Source organism: Podarcis bocagei (assembly GCF_964188305.1).
Source record: "Podarcis bocagei genome assembly, chromosome: 14".
Classification (NCBI taxonomy): domain Eukaryota; kingdom Metazoa; phylum Chordata; class Lepidosauria; order Squamata; family Lacertidae; genus Podarcis; species Podarcis bocagei.
Window position 1 is genome coordinate 53,589,099 of NC_138139.1, and position 18,800 is coordinate 53,607,898.

Below are 18,800 nucleotides of genomic sequence, written 5' to 3' on the forward strand. Positions count from 1 at the left end.
AATTGAAAAATCTACGGTACAAGACATTCAAAACCCAACAAGCCTGCTATCCCAGCTATCCCAACCTGGTTAGCCCCCTAAAAACTCTGATACCCCATTTTTAAATATAATATACTCCCATACAGAATATCATATCATCACCATCACCACCACTACCACCACCATCATCTGGGGCCTCAGATATGGATGGGGGAAGAAATTTAAGGTCCACCTGTGTTTCTCTCCTGCTGCTTCTAGTGATTGAGTAAAGATGTAAACCAATGCTTCATCAGCCTCCCAACTCTTTCCACCATATATACTGTTGTAAGCAGCATAGTTTCATGGGAGATGCCTTCCCTCTTCTGAGACCTGGCCTAGAGCTGTGGTTCTGGTCTGAACTCCAGGGATGTTGATGATGATGATGATGATGATGATGATACTAATACTAATACTAATTATTTATTTGTACCCCGCCCATCTAACTGGGTTTCCCCAGCCACTCTGTGCAGCTTCAAGCATATAGAAAAACATAGTAAAACATTAAACCTTAAAAAGCTTTCCTATACAGGGCTGCGTTCAGATGTTTCCTAAATGTTATAGAATTACTCATCTCCTTAACATCTGATGGGAGGGCATTCCACAGGGTGGGTGCCACAACCAATATCCACTACCCTCCAATATCCACCACTTAAGGCAGCTTTCTGACATACTGAAAATACTGAAAATTTTAAATATAATGCAGTCGTTATAATATAATACATTCCTTACACATTCTATAAATAATTCAAAAATGGCCATTGCCTTGTGGCAATAATGACCCAGATTATTTTCAGTACCCTTGCAAATGTTGACCTACCACAGCTATTGTAGTTTGCGACTTTCAACCTGCCTTGCCTTGATGATACTGTATTTATACAGAGTATAAATCTCTGTGCACACAATATTATTATTCATAAGTAGGAGAACTTCTCCCTGGATAATAGATGAAACTGAGTGTCTGTGGGGATACAACCTGCCATAGTCTGAAGTCTGCTTTTGCAGGTTGTTAGCACAGAGATTACTGGAAGCATGTCGATTAAAAACCAAGAAAATAAAACCAACTCATAGCAGAATGAAAGATCATATCCCGCAAACCATGCTGGGCAGGTGTTTAACATTTTCTCTCATAGGAGAAATCATCAGTACTTATCAGTACCTCTGAATGGACATAGTATGTGCCATTTGAAAACTTCTTATCAGTAAACCAGTTTGTAGAATAAACATATGAAAACCCTGACTTTGTGAAGGTTTTGTATTTGAATTGCACCACTGGGGCAAAGGTGGTGTGCGCAGGATAAGAGCCAGTGCAGATATTTTGGCAGAAATGGTCGGTGAGCGTTCCAAGAAATGAACAGTGTGTAGTGTCAGACAGGACTAGCAGTCAAGTATGAATAGTAGGAGCCAAGAGCAGATTGGTAGATGGCAGTGCTGAATCCCGGAAACCCACATTTTGGACAAAGGCTAGAGAAGAAAATGAATACATAGGAGCTGAAATGGGAATCAAGACTGGAATTAAGCAAGAAGTCATGACAGTATGAAGTGGAGCTCTTCAGGCAGGTTTGGAAGTAAGTTATTGCCCCCTGAGGGAGTTCCCTCAGACCCTTCAGAGGCACATTGGGGGTAAAGTTGCTTGGCTCCATGGTGATCTTAACATCATTGTTGGTGCAGGACTATACAAAGTGTCTAATGCCTTGTTAAGCCTCCTTTGATAGGATCCCTTTTCAGTTGACGTTACCTGAAGCTGTCGACAGAGTTCTAGCAACTCTACAACTTACCACATGCTTATTTGATCCCTGCTGAATTGCAACTCATTACCAAACTCAAAACCATGGAGAGACCTGGTTTGAACAAAGACATTGGGTTCTTATCTCATTATACATGACTAAGCCATTTCTCACCTTCTCACCCCATGCCTTTTCCTGGAAGACCTATTGCAGTCATTAAGAGTCGTCAACAGGCTCATCTCAGCTATCTGCCAATCTCCCATTCCCACCACCCTTCTGAGTAATACCCCTCCCCACCTTCTCACTATATAGAAGGATCTGGCAACTTCTGTTTCAGTGTATCTGAAGAAGTGTGCATGCACACGAAAGCTCATACCAAGAACTAACTTAGTTGGTCTTTAAGGTGCTACTGGAAGGAATTTTTTTATTTGATCCCTGTCTCCCTTGTGGTTAATAAGATCTAACCAGCAGGAAATGACCGGGTGGGTCCATGGTGTGAGGAATGCATCACTATGGGTTGACTTTGTGCCCACTGCTTTGAAAGAGGCATGGTGCAATTTCTCATAAAAACAACAACAAACCATGTCCTGCTGTGAGTGCTGGAGGCCACTCCCTGCAAGGCCCTTTCCACCTGGCCTAGGGGGCAGGATCCAGACTCACCCTGCTCAACATAAGAGACTCCTGGGAGGCCAGAGGGACAGTGCCCTGCTGTGAGTGCTGAAGAGCCCAGACTCACTGGGGCAAACTCTGGGGTTGGGGCAACTGTCAAAAATGCTTTTAAATGTTTGTAAATAGTTTTTAATCTGTGGCATTTAAAATTTTGGCCCCCCCCCTTTGCTGTTTTGGGGGTGGGATAAACATTTAGTTGGGGTGGGGGATTGTTTTAGTTTAACTGTAAATTTTGTTTCTTATTATTAGTTTCTACTGTTTTATTGGTTTATTGTATCGTCTGCATAACATACTGTATTCTGTTCTGATGGGGAGAGGCTCAGGGCTGCCTGAGAGTGGGCCCCAGCCAACAGAATGGCTGGGGCAGGTTCTACAGGAGGAGATGCACTGGGACACCTGATCTCATTGATCACGGGTAGGAGGAGACGTTACGCTAGTACCAGACCATGTCACTACCGAGGAGGCAGGTTTAGTCATTGTTTGAAGACTACCCCTGCCTCTGGGTCTGGTCTTGACTGGAAGGATACTGGAATCAACAAGGGAAACCCACAGAACCTTAGGATGCTACTGTGAAATGCCAGGTCAATAATTCACAAGACCACTGCCATCCACGACAAGATTGTGGATGGAGGAATTGACCTGTAACGGAGAATTGGATGGACAAGGCAGATGGGCCTGTCCTTGCCGCTGCTTGTCCACCAGGTCTCTCTTACGCACAGCAACCCAGGTCATATGGGTGGCAGGTGGTGGTGGTTGCAGTGATTTTTATGAAGTCATTAGCTTGCACCAGCCATCCTAATAAGAAGACCCAGTTTTCTGAGTGCATGTTCTGGAAGTTGGGCAATAGGGGCAGTAAAGGTAAAGGTACCCCTGACCATTAAGTCCAGTTGCGCACGACTCTGGGGTTCCAGCGCTCATCTTTCTCTATAGGCTGAGGGAGCCGGCGTACAGCTTCCAGGTCATGTGGCCAGCATGACTAAGCCACTTCTGGCAAACCAGAGCAGCGCACAGAAACGCCGTTTACCTTCCCATCGGAGTGGTACCTATTTATCTACTTGCACTTTGACATGCTTTCGAACTGATAGGTTGGCAGGAGCAGGGAGCAAGCAACGGGAGCTCACTCCATTGCGGGGATTCGAACCGCCAACCTTCTGATCGGCAAGCCCTAGGCTCTGTGGTTTAGACCACAGCACCACCTGTGTCCCTTAATAGGGGCAGTACAGGATTTCTTTTGCTGTACCGACCTCCCCACTGCACCAAAGATTCCCTGCCCAAGCTGCTTCAGGTTGTGGTGGATGTTAACAACAACAACAACAACAACAACAACAACAACAACACATTGGATCCTATAGTCTGCAATAATTGCTGACCGAGAGCTAATGCACTTTGTCTTGAGAAGGTGATTCAGAATGTTGTAGCGGAGCAGTTGTAGGCATTGTTGAATGAAATTGATTATCTAGACCAGTGGTTTTGAACCAGTGTGCTGTGGTGCCCTGGGGTGCCTTGAATGATGCCACGGGCAACACTGGCCTCTTGCCTTCCCTCTCTCCACTGATTCTCTCTCATGTCTCTTCCTCTCAAAGGTTTGCACTGCTGTTTGGTGCAGCAGCCCTGGCTACAAGCTCCCCAGTGAATGGTACCTCTGGGCTGGTCAAGGGATGTTGGTTACCAGGAACTGAGGTAGCCTCAGACTAAAGCAAGTGGGTAAAGGAGCCCAGCCAGCCAGTCCATCAGCTCTTGCTGTTGGGAATGGAGAGACAAGTCCCAGGCCCCGGTGGGGCAGTGTGAGGAGGCACCTTTCTTTGGGGCAGGGAGGTAGCTCAGAGACCAGGGGCGGTGGCATTGGCTACCCAGAGAACCCCCAAGGAGAGGGGAGAGGAGAGGAGGCTGAGGGAACCCACCACAAGGGAAGGTGTTTGAAAAAGAGTAAGAGGCTGCCAGCTCTTCAAGCAAAGGGTGAGATAACTGGGCCCCTGAGTCCCCCAGGGGTGCTGCAGAAAGAATGTAGTTGGTCAAAGGAGCCATGGACTCAAAAAGGTTGAAAACCTCTAATCTAGACCCATTTCAGTCTAGGTTCAGACCTGCTTCAGGATTACCCAGTTCACATCATTGTTTCTCCCTACAACACATGAATCAGTTGCTTAAGATTACACACATGAAAATAAAATTGCAGGTGTGGAGCTCCCAACCCCTCGTTTGGTATCCATAGTGTCCTTCTTAACCCTGGCCTTCTGATTTTGTTCTAACAATACAGGGAGACTTTGGAACAGGTATAGGAACTTCTGGAGGGATAGCCATCTTTACTGCTGCATCCTTCCCGAGCCATGTGAGCTGCAACTTGTCCCAGGATCACAACTCCCACTTGACCTCTTGAACCAATGGACCATAATTGTGTGGGGGGTTTTTAAGCTGCAGAGCTTCCTTAGACAAAATTACACATATGTGTTTCTACTAGGCTGAAGAGAAGTAGCCGCGTGTCATTTCCTAATCATCATTGTGCCTCCGAGGGTGTTGCTATGCACAGCAGTGCCAACTTCTGTTAATTTACTCCTAAACCAGAGATATCATTGAATTCCTGAAGGAGCTGCTTCAGCTCAGGGATTGCATCAGCCGTGTTGTTTATAAAGAGGAACACATTATCTGTAAACAACATTGCTTTTACTTTCCAAATTGCTCTCAATTTACCCAGAATATATATTTGAAATCAATGTAAATATAGGTTGCCTCCAACTGAAGTCATACTCAGAGTAGACCCATTGAAATTAATGGACCCAAATTAGTCATGCCCATTAATTTCAATGGGTCTAGTTTGAGTAGAACTTAGATGGATACTACCTAATGTATCTGAGTGTAAGATTGCATCAACTGTTGTCTTAAAACAGGCTTCCTTAACCTCGGCCCTCCAGATGGTTTTGGCCTACAACTCCCATGATCCTTTGCTAGCAGGACCCAATGGTCAGGGATGGTGGGAACTGTAGTCTCAAAACATCTGGAGGGCCAAGGTTGAGGAAGCCTGCCTTAAAACATGCTTGAAAAGAAGACACATTTGTAGCAAGTTTTATGCAATATGCCGTCAAAGTTTTAAGTTAAGAGAGGGGGTCCCTTGCTTTTACGCCTTACTTGGAAGCCTGGGCTTCCCAGAGGCATTTTGCCTAAACAGAATGTGTGTGTGTGCGCACACACGCGCGCGCGCACACACACACACAGCTTTATTGTGGCCCACAGACCCCAAATACACAGTACAATAATAGTATCTATTGACTATTGGCTGGTAACTAGAAAGGCTTTTATGTCAACTAAATGGGATGCTGAACTAAACAGGCTGCCATTAGGATCCAACACAGCCTCCTTAGATTATTAACGAAAAAGGAAGAAGTATGCTTTGTTTGTTTTAAACATTTTTTTAAAAATGCAAACGAGGACATTTTGTTTAGAATGTGATTGAAAGAAATGTACTTTGAAGTTATATTTCAAATCACACCCTAAACGAAACTGGTGGATACAGAATTATGTAACTCAGATTGTATAAGGTTAAAGAGGCCTATGAGGCTCATTATTTCAGTGTATTGCAGTGATTGTATTTGATAGCCAAAACACTGTCCGCAAAACACTATTCAGTTGGGATATTTGCTGACAGCATTAAAAAGTTGCTAAATCGTCTTAGAGCAAGGAATGTGTTAGTTTTGTAGATTTAACATCTTTGACACTTAATAGGATTTGGATTTTCATTTTACCGGCTGCTTTTATTACGTGACACTTTAATTGAATGCCTGAGAGTGAAAAATGAAATTAACAAAGACAGTACTAAATTATTGATGTTTTCCTTTCTTCTTTTCCGACAAAGAGCTCTATGGGTTTCCCTTTCTTGCAGTACGTCCTTCCCTGCATTGATTGATGTGAAAAATAAACATACAATCTGTCTGAGTGTGTACTAGGGAGAAGTTCAAAATAAATTGTCAAAAATTCAGAATACAGTGGTTACAGAGATGAAGTTTGCCAAGTTGCCTAATGCTGCAGAAGTCAATTACATTAAAACTGCAGTGATTCAAAAACAGCTTGCAGTAAATCATTGTCCTGAAGTGGGGCAAGGCTTCAAGCAAATATGTTCTTTGTCATTTGATACCATGAATAGCAAATTATGGCAAGCAGTTGTTGAGGAATGGGGGCAATAATTATATGTCTTACTTCTTGCATTTATATATTAAAAAACCATGTGGGTTTCTGAAGATCATATTCTAACCTATGGTGGGAATGCCCCATGGCATAGCTAAAAAGGAGCCAGTTTGGTAGGATGTTTTTAAACAGAGGGTTCCATGAGGTGATTGTTTTAATATTTGTTTGATCATAAGGTATATCTCCCATCTGAACAGCTACCTATGTTTGCTTGATTTTGAGACTATGTGTGTGCTCAAAACTGATCTTATCAATTCACTAATTTTTTCTTTATTATAAAAAATACAGTAAATCTTCAAGGTCCATTAAGGCCTTGGTTTTGACCAGTGGGGCCACAGAGCAGCCATCCTCAGAAACAGATAAGTATTTCAACAAACATTTGAACAAACAGATAAGTGTTTCAACAAACATTTGTCAGGGGAAGATATCAAAACATTCCTAGAAACAAGAGATTCTGCAGATGTTCTATGAATGTCCCGGACACTGTAGAGCATATTCTCTTTCATTGCCCATTGTACAGTATCCCACGTCAACGCGTGCTGTCCCCTCTTTTGGGTGGTCTGGAACCCCAGCAAGGTGAATGTGTGGGATTCTGCCTATCCGACGTCGACCAAAGGGTAACGGTGGGGGTAGCCGAGTTTTTGGCAGCAGTCCTCCAAGGAGCAGGTTAACAACGAAAACCACTGATTTTATATGTATATATATATATATATATATGTATGTAGCCAACTGCTGCCTTTTATATATATTTCAAAGCTTTTATATGTTATTTCCTCTTTTATGGTTTTATTTGCACAATGCCTAATAAAGGTTTGATAAGTAAGTAAGTATTTCAACAAAACACAGCTAAGGTTGGTGTTTGTACTTCAGGGGTAGGGATTTCAGAAGGCTGGAAGTGCCAACAGAGAAGTCTTTCCACATGGTTGCTGCAAGATCTATATGCACAGGGGATTTGGGATGGGACTTACATGATCAGAGCAGGCTTGAATAGGATTTCAATGTAAGAGGCAGAACTGTGAAGTAGGAAGTTCCCATTTAAAGATAATGTAATATTATTATGTATATGAAGCACTTGAGCACTCTAATGTGCTCATTGAAGTATGAATATCTCCAGGAGGACAACAGGAAGGAAAATGTGAACATACCAAATGGGATATTTGTGCACCTGTGATTTCTCTTTTAAGTAGAAACTGTTAATTTATTTGTCTGAATTCAAGCCCATCGTTTCAACAACAAAAGTATAATTGGGAAGATATTTTACTTCTCCACTGAAAGCTCTCTGTGGCAATCAAACTTTCCTTATTAATTTAACACTTGCATGGGCTTTCCTTTAACATGCTGTAGTGTATGTCTTACTGTCAACTTCTTCCCCACAGAATATCCCCAATGATGGCTCCTTAGTGCTTTGGGGGCTATAATGTTCCAAGAGATGTGCAAGAATCCTTTGCCATCCATTATTCTCTGGCTCTCTTACTGCAGTTGTTAGCTCTAATCAGAAGTAATAGTCCTTCTGGGGAAAAGTTTGCACAGGCATCATTTTTTCCTTACATAAGAGTTTAGTCTCCCATAGCATCGCTATAGTTCAATTGGAAGAGGCAAGCATTTCAAAACTTACCAGGTGGAATTTGCTGAACAATTGAATTATTAATAAACTTTAATTTAACATTATATCAATGGCCTTAGATTATAGCAAGGTTATAATGAAAATTCTACTGTTATTTAGATCTTAAATTTAGATCTTAAATTGTATCACACTGTGGTTTTTTGTGTTATTTTGCTACTGCTAAATATTTATTTAGGCTGAAATCCTGTATACCAGGTGTTCTCAATGTTTCTGCCTCTAGGGATCACTTGAGATAGTCACAAAGTGGTGGCAGATGGAGGCAGAGTTTGGCACAATCAGCTCTCAGTTATTTTGTTGATACTGTTAATGACATCTCTTTCCACTAATATCTGACCCATCTTTGGAAATTGCTAAATTCTTTGCTGCAACATTTTCCTTGGGACAAGGAGTTCCTTAGCTCAGCTTTCCTCAAGTGAAGTAAATTTGTTTTGAAGGTTTTGTGACCCTGCCTTCTCATTTCTGGAACACCTCCTCTGTTTCTTGCCCTTCAATGAAGCTGATATCCCCAGTACCAGGTGTTCCCCTGTTGTCTGTAATATTGTCTCCCTCCCGCTCAGGATTTAGTTTAAAGTCTCTTAGCAAACACATTCTTGTCAACCGTTGTGAGGTGCAACCTATCTCTTGCCAGAAATTCTTCCTCAATGAAGCAGAGACCATGGTCCAAGAAGTCAAACCTTTCCTGATGACACCATCTGCACAGTCAGTAGTTTCCAGTATTTCCATCTCTCTTCCTAGGGCAAGGAGTGATTAAAAGACCATCTGTGCCCCAAGGCCTTTTGCCTCACTGTCCAGGGTCTCATAGCCCCTTTGCTATATGGGGAAGGCTGGGGCTGGCAGTATCTTGTGTACCCACATGGATCAGAAGGATGGGGTTTTGGTCAGTGAGCTTTATAAAACTTGTCAACTTCTCTGTTACACCCTGAATCTTTGCACCTGGAAGACAGCACAGCTCCCGGGACATCCTGTTACTTCCATACACTGCTGACTCTGTCCTCCTCAGTAGAGAGTCACCTACCACCACCACTCATGTCCTCCTCCTCTGACAAGTGGCAGGAATCATTCTGTATACTGTCCTTTCCACAGCTATCTTCCATAGGTCGTCTAGTCCAACCTTCTAGAGATCTGCAGTGCTCAGGTGATTGAGTCAATTGTTGAAGTGCACTTATCATCAGTAAGTTTCTCCTAAGGTTCAACCAAAATCTGTGCTCCTGTAACTTCAGCCCAGTACATTCCCTTGGGGATTTGAATGTCCTTCCTCCTCTTCCTCGTCAGTCTTCTCTTTGCCAGACTAAATACCCATTTGCTTCAACCTTTGCTCAAAAGAGTTGCTTTCCATGCTCTTTACAATCTTTAACTTCCTCTGAACCCATTTCACCTTGTCGACCTACTTCCTCACCACTGCAGAATAAAGTGGCACTATTACTTCCTTTGTCTTGGAAGCAAACATTCTACTAACGCAGACTAAAATCTCTCTAGCCTTTTTTGTAGTTGCACCACAGTGCTGGCTCATCTTCAGCTAGAGATGATCTAGGTCTGTTTCACGTGCACTTTTGCCAGGCAAGGTGTCGCCCATCCTGTGTATTATTTTATATTATTCTTTAAAGCAGAACTTTGCATTTGTCCCTTTTGAATTTCGTTTTGTTAGCTTCCATCCAGTTTCCCATTCTGTCAAGGTCATTTTGAATTCTACAGAAGGAAAGACACACAGTTTAAAGCTGGTAGCAGCTCACAGCTTGAAACTGCCATTGGCAGCTAATACCATGTTTGCCCCTTTCAGTTGAATGTATTAAATCTACGCAGTCTGTGCTGTTGATAAAATGCTGACTCTTTTACTGGAAAAAATAGGAGAATTCATTCATATCTCTCTCCCCCCCCCCCAATACTGTTCATACAAACTTGGAAATAAAGACCAATAATGAAAACTACAAAGCTTATCTTATTTGCCTGGGAAGTGCCAGGTACCACTTAAAAGGCAGATGCAGTGTAAGTCTTTGAGTATTCAGAGCTTTGCTAAAATTGCTTAATTTCCCTTGTGAAACAAGTTTGAATGCAATCTTTTTAGCAGCTCACGTGAGAGCACAGGAAACTTAATTTGAAGGGCTTTCTCTTGTGAATGCTGAAAACAGGACAGCCACATTTCCTATGGTACTCTGAAGAATGTAAATATTCCTCTTGATAGCTGCTTACACGTCTTGCTTTGATTTTTTGACATTTTATTAAAAGTTGTAGATGCTTGTACAACAACACATAATCATTGTGAGTTCTACGAAGATTGAATGGGGAGCCGCACAAGAGAACTGTTCAATATGCAGTGGTACCTCGGGTTACAGACGCTTCAGGTTACAGACTCCGCTAACCCAGAAATAGTACCTTGGGTTAAGAACTTTGCTTCAGGATGAGAACAGAAATTGTGCTACGGCAGAGCGGCGGCAGCAGGAGGCCCCATTAGCTAAAGTGGTACCACGGGTTAAGAGCAGTTTCAGGTTAAGAACAGACCTCCAGAGCAAATTAAGTTCTTAATCTGAGGTACCACTGTAAATGAGTTAGCAATAGTAGAAGGCAAGTGTGGGATTGTTGAGGGTTTCAGTGATGACCTGGAGGAGGAGACCCTAAACCTTTACCCATGGGTGTTTGCAGCTGAGGGGTACTAGTGTGATGAATGGCAAGCAGTGCCTGATATGGGCCAGTGATGCCAATGGACCATATCAACTTGGCGCACACTAGCCATTTAAGAACATATTCCCAAATGCAGCAACTTTTTCTCAAAGGAGAATAGCTCCATCTGCTTTTGGTTGCCCTTTTCTGAAATATTTCCAACTATTCTGAACATCCCAACACACCAAGCATAGTATTGCATGGAAACCCCATTGGCTTATCTCATACATGAAGTGATTTGTGCTCATTAACCCCTTCCTCCGTGTCCGGTTCCTCCAACACACCTTTAATTTTGTTCATGAGATGGGCTTTAACACAGGTAGACACATACCATTTAACATTTGATTAAACTATACCACATTTCCTTATTCATGGTCTCACACCCACTGCTTAACCAATTTGGGTGGCATATCTTCAGTCTCTTTAAAACTATTTGCTGTACACATGGCCCATGCTGTAACTACATGATCTGCATACCGTTCGGGAGGTATCCCTTTTGTAATGTGTTCAGACCATCTGGGAATGAATTCTGGTTCGTGTTCAGGATCACCCTCTTCTAAAGCAGACTCCTCTCTTTTTACATTAGATTCACCCTCTGCTTCTAATGCAGGCATTTCATCATCTGAACCAGATTCTTCCTATTTTGTTTCTACATGTCTGTGCTGGCTTGCAACACTCCTATTGACTTTGATATAACTTCCCTCCGGCATCCATATTTGGATCAAATCCCACAAAAAACCTTTTTAGCTCTGGCACTATTTTTGGAGTGTGTTACCTTTGGTGTGTTGCCTAGGCTGAACAGTCCAAGATGCTTTACAGTAGCTTTGACCCCATGAAACAACTCCAAAGTAGTTTTCTGTGTGGCAGGCATGTGCAAGCAGTTTTGTGCTTAATTAGCAGTTGCCAGAGCTTTGCCTCAGAAAGCCCTATCAGTTAGCATGGTGTGCATCATCTCCTACAAAGTCCTTTCTTCTGCAACCCCATTTTCTGCAGGAGAGTATGGATTAGTTAACCTATGCTATATTCCTTTCTCTTCAAAAAAATGTTTTAAAATCTGGAGAAAGTAATTCCCCACCTCTGCCACTTTGGAGAGGCACTTGCCAAATTTTGTATTTGTTCAAGTAACAAAGTTTTGAACTTCTCAAATGTTTCACCTTTGTGTTTTAGTAGAAATACAAATGAGAATCTGAAATAGTTATCAACTATTACAAGATAGCACTGAACTCCACCCAGACTGGGAGAAAATGGTCTCACTAGGTCTTTTTGATGTCTTTTCAACAGTCTGCTACTGTGTTTAGACACAGTAACACATGTTGATTCACACTTTGCACAAGAGCTACAGTGCATGTACTGTGCACATATGCATAAACCTGGTATTTTTGAAATCACTTTAAAATTTGCATGCCCAAATATTCTATGACACAAGTGTATACATTCTGGGTGTGTGTGTATGTGTATTTGATATCCTGGTCTGCACATCTGTGACACTTTAGGAATATTCAAAGCATATGTAGACTCTTTTAAGCATCATGTAGTACACAACACTCCTTCTGCCATGAATATTTTACTTTCCCAACCAGTAAACTTGACTCCATATCCTTGCACTGCCAACTTAGCTACAGATAGCAGGTTACTATCTAGTTTTGATACAAATAGTGCTTTTACAGTCCCCCCCAAAAAAACATTCCAAATGAACTGACCCTTCAGCTTCAATTTGCAGTTTCACGCTGTCAGCAATAGATACTGCCTCCCTTTTAGTCTTAAACATGGACAGAAACACATTCTTATCAAAACACATGTGTTGCAATGCCCCGCTGCCTATAATCCACTCTTGGCTGCTATTGCTTACTTTTGTAATCGTTGCCTTCTTACGCATTGTCTGCTGAAACTGCTTCCTCTTTGAAATGCCTTCAGCTTGTGTCCTTTGCCCCTGCCCCTTCTTCAGTCCTGGACAGTTGTGTTTCAAATATGTCTCTGACCCATAGTTGAAGCATCTTCAGACATGTAGAGTTCTATAATCTGGCTTCCTGTCACGCTTCCTATGGATTCTGGCTATGTCCTGCAGAAAGAAATGTCTTTCCAATTCTGTCTTCTCTCCCACTCCACAAGCAGTCTGCTGGTCACAAATTCCACAGACAGTTCATACTCTGGCATGGCTTCAATTGTCCTGGTGGTCCCATCCCAGCTCTTATTCATTGATGACAGAATGTTATAGCACTTTGCTATAAATTCCATTCCCCACGGCTCACTTCACCGAAGAGACCTACAATCCTTTGAAGATGCAATGACAGAGAATCTCCAGGAATTAGGCTTGCCCTGTGTAACTTCCATGTCAAATATACTTTGCTGCCAGCTGTTGCACAGAGGTAAAAGTTTTGCAAAGCTATCCACATTGCCTTGGCATTGCCTGAGCCTCTAATTATTGCCAATTGACTGTCTTCCATTCGCAGTGCAATTGTGGCTTGCACTTTCTCATCTTTTAGAGTCCAGTTGTCTGTAAGAGGAGAGCAAGGATTCTTATCAATCATCATCCACAATCCCTCTTTCTTGTGCAACACCTGCATCTTGAAGCTCCAACTTGAGTAATTCATTTCCAGCAGATGTTTCAATGGCAGCCCAGTTGTGAGACTGCACCATACTGCATTCACACCATTACTGCTTCAACTTCAGCCTGCATCTCTGCCGGTTTCCATTCAGATAGCTGCTGATTTACCATATTTAGTCTTCCAGCTTCTGACCTCTGATAGCTTATAGCTAGGCTCTGGTAGCTGGATTGCTGGGCCCATGACTTCACAAGATTTTAACAGACTGATTTCAACCAATGCCAACCAGAGCATCACATGGCTTCTCTTCTTCATGGTTGCTGCACAGGAGTAGCAACCACTAACCATTTACTCCAGCTCATTTGCTACTGCTAATAATAGGAGATATCTCTGTGTCCTTAAGAGGCAAGGTTATAGCATGGACAACTGTTGCATGCATAAGCAAGGTTGTAAAGCACATGCTGTGCTCTGTAGAAGTTCGCCTCCTTATATCTGTGGCATTGATGGTGTCAGCATGCATGCACCATTGCTTCTCAAGTATCGAATTGGTTCTGCTCAGCTGTGTCAGCTAACAGCTCATCAAGATGTTTATTTTACAGTGTTTGCATTTAGCATATTGCTTTATCAAAAGTGTCATTGGGCCAGTACAGACATAAGGCTGCCAATTGTTTAACCAACTGGTTAAGCAATCAAGAGCAGACTGCAGGATTATTCCCACCCTCTCCCCTCTGGAATGGGAATTCCCACTGTCGGCCTTAGCTGCAACTGAGTGTTATAATAGCAGCAATGTTAACTGAGGCTAACATATAATAAATGCTTCAACAATTTATGCCCTTGTTTAGCAACTTTTATTTTTTAATTGGACACCATATTTTCAGCTGAGCAAAGGCTGAAGGGCTCTGCCCACTCATCCACCATAGCCAATGCACAGAATATCTCACTCAGCTTTTTCACTCTTATTTCTTTCTGTACTGGAGTGAGCAGTGGAAGGTCCTGCCCTCTTTTGTTGGCCATGCTGCCGGAGAGGATGAGTAACAAGCCTCCGAGAGAAAGTGGATGGGGGGTGGGACATAATGAGTGGAAGGCTCTGCAAAAGCCGCTCTTGACGTTCGTAGTAGCTCACCATTAGAAGGAAAATGCCAAGCCTTTTAAAAATTCCTCTCCCACCTCCCAAAATCTCAAAGCCACACACTCTTCCAGAGCAACAACAGACACAATGTAAATCTTTTTCTTTAATAAATAGCTATTTATTTTACTTAATCATTTTGCATTGGGGGATTGGGAGGAGAAATGGTGGATGGCTTGTGTATGTGTTGGAACAAACTCTGCAATAATCATTTCCCTGCATTCACCCATTAAGGCTGCAGCCAGTGCTGGGTGAATCAGGTCAGGTTGGTCAGAGCCATAGGCAATTCTAGAGTGTTTTCCATAATATTTTCAGGGAAAGTGTGTTGCTCTGCTTCAAACATGCCTTTCCCTAGCTTAATATTAAAATGTTCTAGAAGGCAGAATGGAAGAAAATGCTGGTGCTTTTGTTATTTGCTTTTCTGTAAGTTTGTCAATGAAAAGTTTGGGCTTCATGCCTTTCTGGATGTCACTCTGACTGACTTCACATGCTTCCCAAATTTCTGAAAGATATTCTCTCTACCCTCAGAAATAAGAGGCTAAGTGTGATTATTCACTGGTGTGATGCACTCTGCATACAAGCAGGGATTATTACTTCACATTTTCAGGACTGAGCCATGCATTGCAAATATGTTCTGTTATGCTCTTGCTCAAGTGAAGCAATCATTTTTTTTTTTTGTCTTTAGGTTGGGATACTTTGTTCTTTTTAATTTAAAGAAAAAATGTTTTGAATAATGAAAAATTAAATTGATTTTTCGAGGAGGAAGACTGCATGCATTTTAAAGGTTTTTGTGTATTTGTTTAGGTTTTTTGGTAATGGATGTATCAGTGTAATTGATTCATTAATTTAAAAAACTTATGTCATGTGGTAAGGCTTAATTTCTATCTAAGAGCTATTGTGTGAACCTTGCCTGAAAATCATACTTTGACCTTCTTACATGGAATACCTTCCCCTGTCCATTAATCATAATCATAGAATCGTAGAGTTGGAAGGGACCTGGAGGGTCATCTAGTCCAATCCCCTCCAGTGCAGGAATCTCAACTAAAACATCCAGGACAGATGGCCATCCAACCTCTGCTTAAAAACCTCCAGTGAAGGAGAGTCCACAAGCTCTTGAGGGACTTCATTCAAACAGCTCTTACCATCAGAAAGTTCATCCTGAGGTTTATCTTCTTTCTTGTAATTTGAATCCATTGGATTGACTCCTACCCTCCAGAGCAAGAGAAAACAAGCTTGCTTCATCTACCATATGACAGCTCTTTAGATATTTGAAGATGGCTGCCATATCTCCTCTCATTCTCCTCTTTTCCAGGCTAAACATACCCAGCTCCCTCAACCATTCCTCATATGGCTTGGTTTCCAGATGTGCAGAGAATAACTGATGTGAGCAGACAATTGCACTCCACACATATGTAATGGCTCACTTTTCTAAATAAGTCCTATTGTGATGAAAATAAATAAAAATAAAAATGGCAGCTCTACCAAGTCAAAATGTTACTAGTTGCTGGTGGTGGTAGGCTACATGCTTTGCAGAAGATTCTTGGTTCCTTTCCTGGCATTTCTAGATAGGGCTCAAAATGTCCCCTGCCTCTGACTCTGGAGAATAATAGCCAAATGTTTACAATGTGCTACCCTCCAGATGTTGTTTTATTATAGCACTCATCAATGAAAGGCAGCATCACTAATGGTCAGTGAGGATTGGAACTGGAGTTCAATTACAACTGGAGATCACCATCTTGGCTAGGGTTGCCATATTTCAAAAAGTGAAAAAGTTGTTGAGCTATTTGTGAAGAAATTTGCCAAAATCTTCATTTCCGATATGGGTTGTCATACATCTGGATTTTCCCGGACATTTTTGTGATTCACACCCGGACACTACCCTGGGGTAGACATTGCTTTCTATATTCCAAATGGCTGGTCAAAGAGCCCTTTGTCTGAATCTTGAATCATGCAGGAATACGTAATAGAACATTTCGAGGTCAGTGCCTGGTGCCTGGTGGCACTAAGACGATAACAAATTTAGCAGAGAATGGCACAGTTTTATTGAATATATATCAAAGAACACTGTAAAAGGTTAAAAACATTAGCAGGATTCGCATAACACTTGTAATTTAAAACAACAAAGGATAAAAATGAAGTAGAACAAATTGGGATAAATTAATTAAATGCAGTTAAAAGAGGAAGAACTTTGGAAGCCAAGGGTGGGGGGAGGGAAGTCCTGGGGTTCAGGAAACCCCATAAAGGTACAGATTTGATTGGTTGTTTTGTGTGTGTGTGTGTGTGGAGGTCAGTGACTGACTGGGAAGCTACTGGGAGCTGTGTTTGGCCCCCACACTTCCAGTTCCTTATTTAGAGCTTAATGTTTCCCTTTTACTCATGACTTGTGCTGCTTTCCTGATGGACTGGACAAATCTTGTCACCAAGCATCGCATAGGGGAAATCCAGAAGTGCTCCCTCATTTAAATTGATTGTCTCATTTGGGTGGGTAGCATTCTCCCCCACCCCAGCCTTAGCTCAGTTCTGGGAGTGATCATGTAGATATTGTTGCCCAGCTTTTAATTATGCTATCAAGGAAAAAAAAATTAAGAAGGTAATAGATATGTTACTATCTTGCCTAAATAAAATTTAATTGATTACCCCCCCTATCCATACTAATGGCAGGAATAATAAAATTAAGCCTTTGACACTGACAAAGTTTAGTTAAGAAGCAAAATATATTTATTTGGTTATTTTTAACTGGAAATCTATTCCCCTGTTTAAGTTGATATCCCTGCAGCGAAGCGATAAGGACATTTTAAATGTTTCCCAGCATCTGCCTGTACATTTTAGTGTGTTGCAGGATTAGTGGATAGCTGATGCTGCTGTTACATAAATGTGAGCAAGTAAAGTGAGATCCTCATTACAGAGTGAAGTGGATAATATGAATCAGTAACTGAGGGTGATGGAACTGTATATACTGTCCATTAACTCAGTAATAGCGCCTCGTCTTCTCCAGACGAGAGGATTCACAGGCACCAGCATTTTGCTGTGTTGCACAGGCAAATCCCCAAAGCCTCAGCAGCAGAAATGTCTGCAAGTTGAGAGATAAATATGTGAAGACATATGCAGTGAAGACTATGTTGGAATTACAGGCATTCGGCTCTTGGCATGGCTATTATCAAAGTCCCAGGCAAGGTGAGGAGCATCAGCATTCTGCTCACAGCTCCAGAAAAGGAAGACGCATTGGCAACTTACAGGCAAAGATCACGCAGGCAAATGTAGTCTAGGTTTAAACCTGCAGGACGTTTAAGCATATGTCTTATATTTCCTCAGTGCTGAATGTCTAGATTAATGTGGGACAAAGTATGTCTAGTTACCAGAGTTTAGTGTTATATTTTGACTGTAGAGTGGACTCTGTAGTTTCCATGAGATAGTCCCATTAGCTTTTACCGCAAAATAATCAAGCCCAGGCAGAGCATTTTGACTAATTTTTGAGGTCTTTACTTCTTAAGCAGCAAACATTTTGTTTAGAAAGGGGACAGAGAGGAAGCAGTGGATCATTATTAAGACAATGTCCTTCCTCAAGTGCTTTCCTTTATTTTACAGCAGTTCTTGCTCTTCAGTTATATGTGTGTTAAGAATGTCTCTTTCTCATGAATATGTTGAATATGAATATATACAGGGAATATGTTGTTTGGTTGTGTACTTTTAAGTTTTCTGATTCACAAGGCCCTCTGAAGAAAAACGTTCTTTACAGAAAGTATACTACTGGGACCCAGGATTCCCCATAATAGTCAGGATTGGCAAGCCGCTTTCAATCCTACATCATTGCACACATCTTGAAATGGAGATGAGGGCTCATGCAAGTCAGGTGGAGGGATTAACTGGAAATGGATGGGCCAACAGCACTCTCCCCATCTCCTAACAATTTTTAGGAGATCAGGGACATTATATTTGCACTGGGACATTTATTCATGTAAGCCGTGTAGGGACTTTCACCGATGCTGCTGTGGGTTGGCTCAAGATACAGGAACAGACTTATTTAATCAAGGATAAGCAATATTGAATCCTCCATCATTCAGTCTGGACACTGAGGTCCAGTGCTGAGAGCCTTCCCTCACTGTGAGAAGTGCAGCTACAGGGAACTAGGCAGAGGGCCTTCTCGGTAGTATTGTAGCACCTGCCCTGTGGAACGCCCTCCCATCAGATGTCAAGGAAATAAATGACTATCTGACTTTTAGAAGACATCTGAAGGCAGCCCTGTTCAGGGAAATTTTTAATGTTTGATG

The 18,800-nt window shown here is 42.0% G+C and overlaps 1 protein-coding gene across 7 annotated transcripts in view; it reads left to right on the forward strand.

Annotated features, from left to right (window-relative positions):
* The window catches only part of SDK1 (sidekick cell adhesion molecule 1), a 598,536-nt gene that overhangs the window by 213,386 nt on the left and 366,350 nt on the right, over positions 1-18,800 (forward strand). The window lies entirely within an intron of this gene.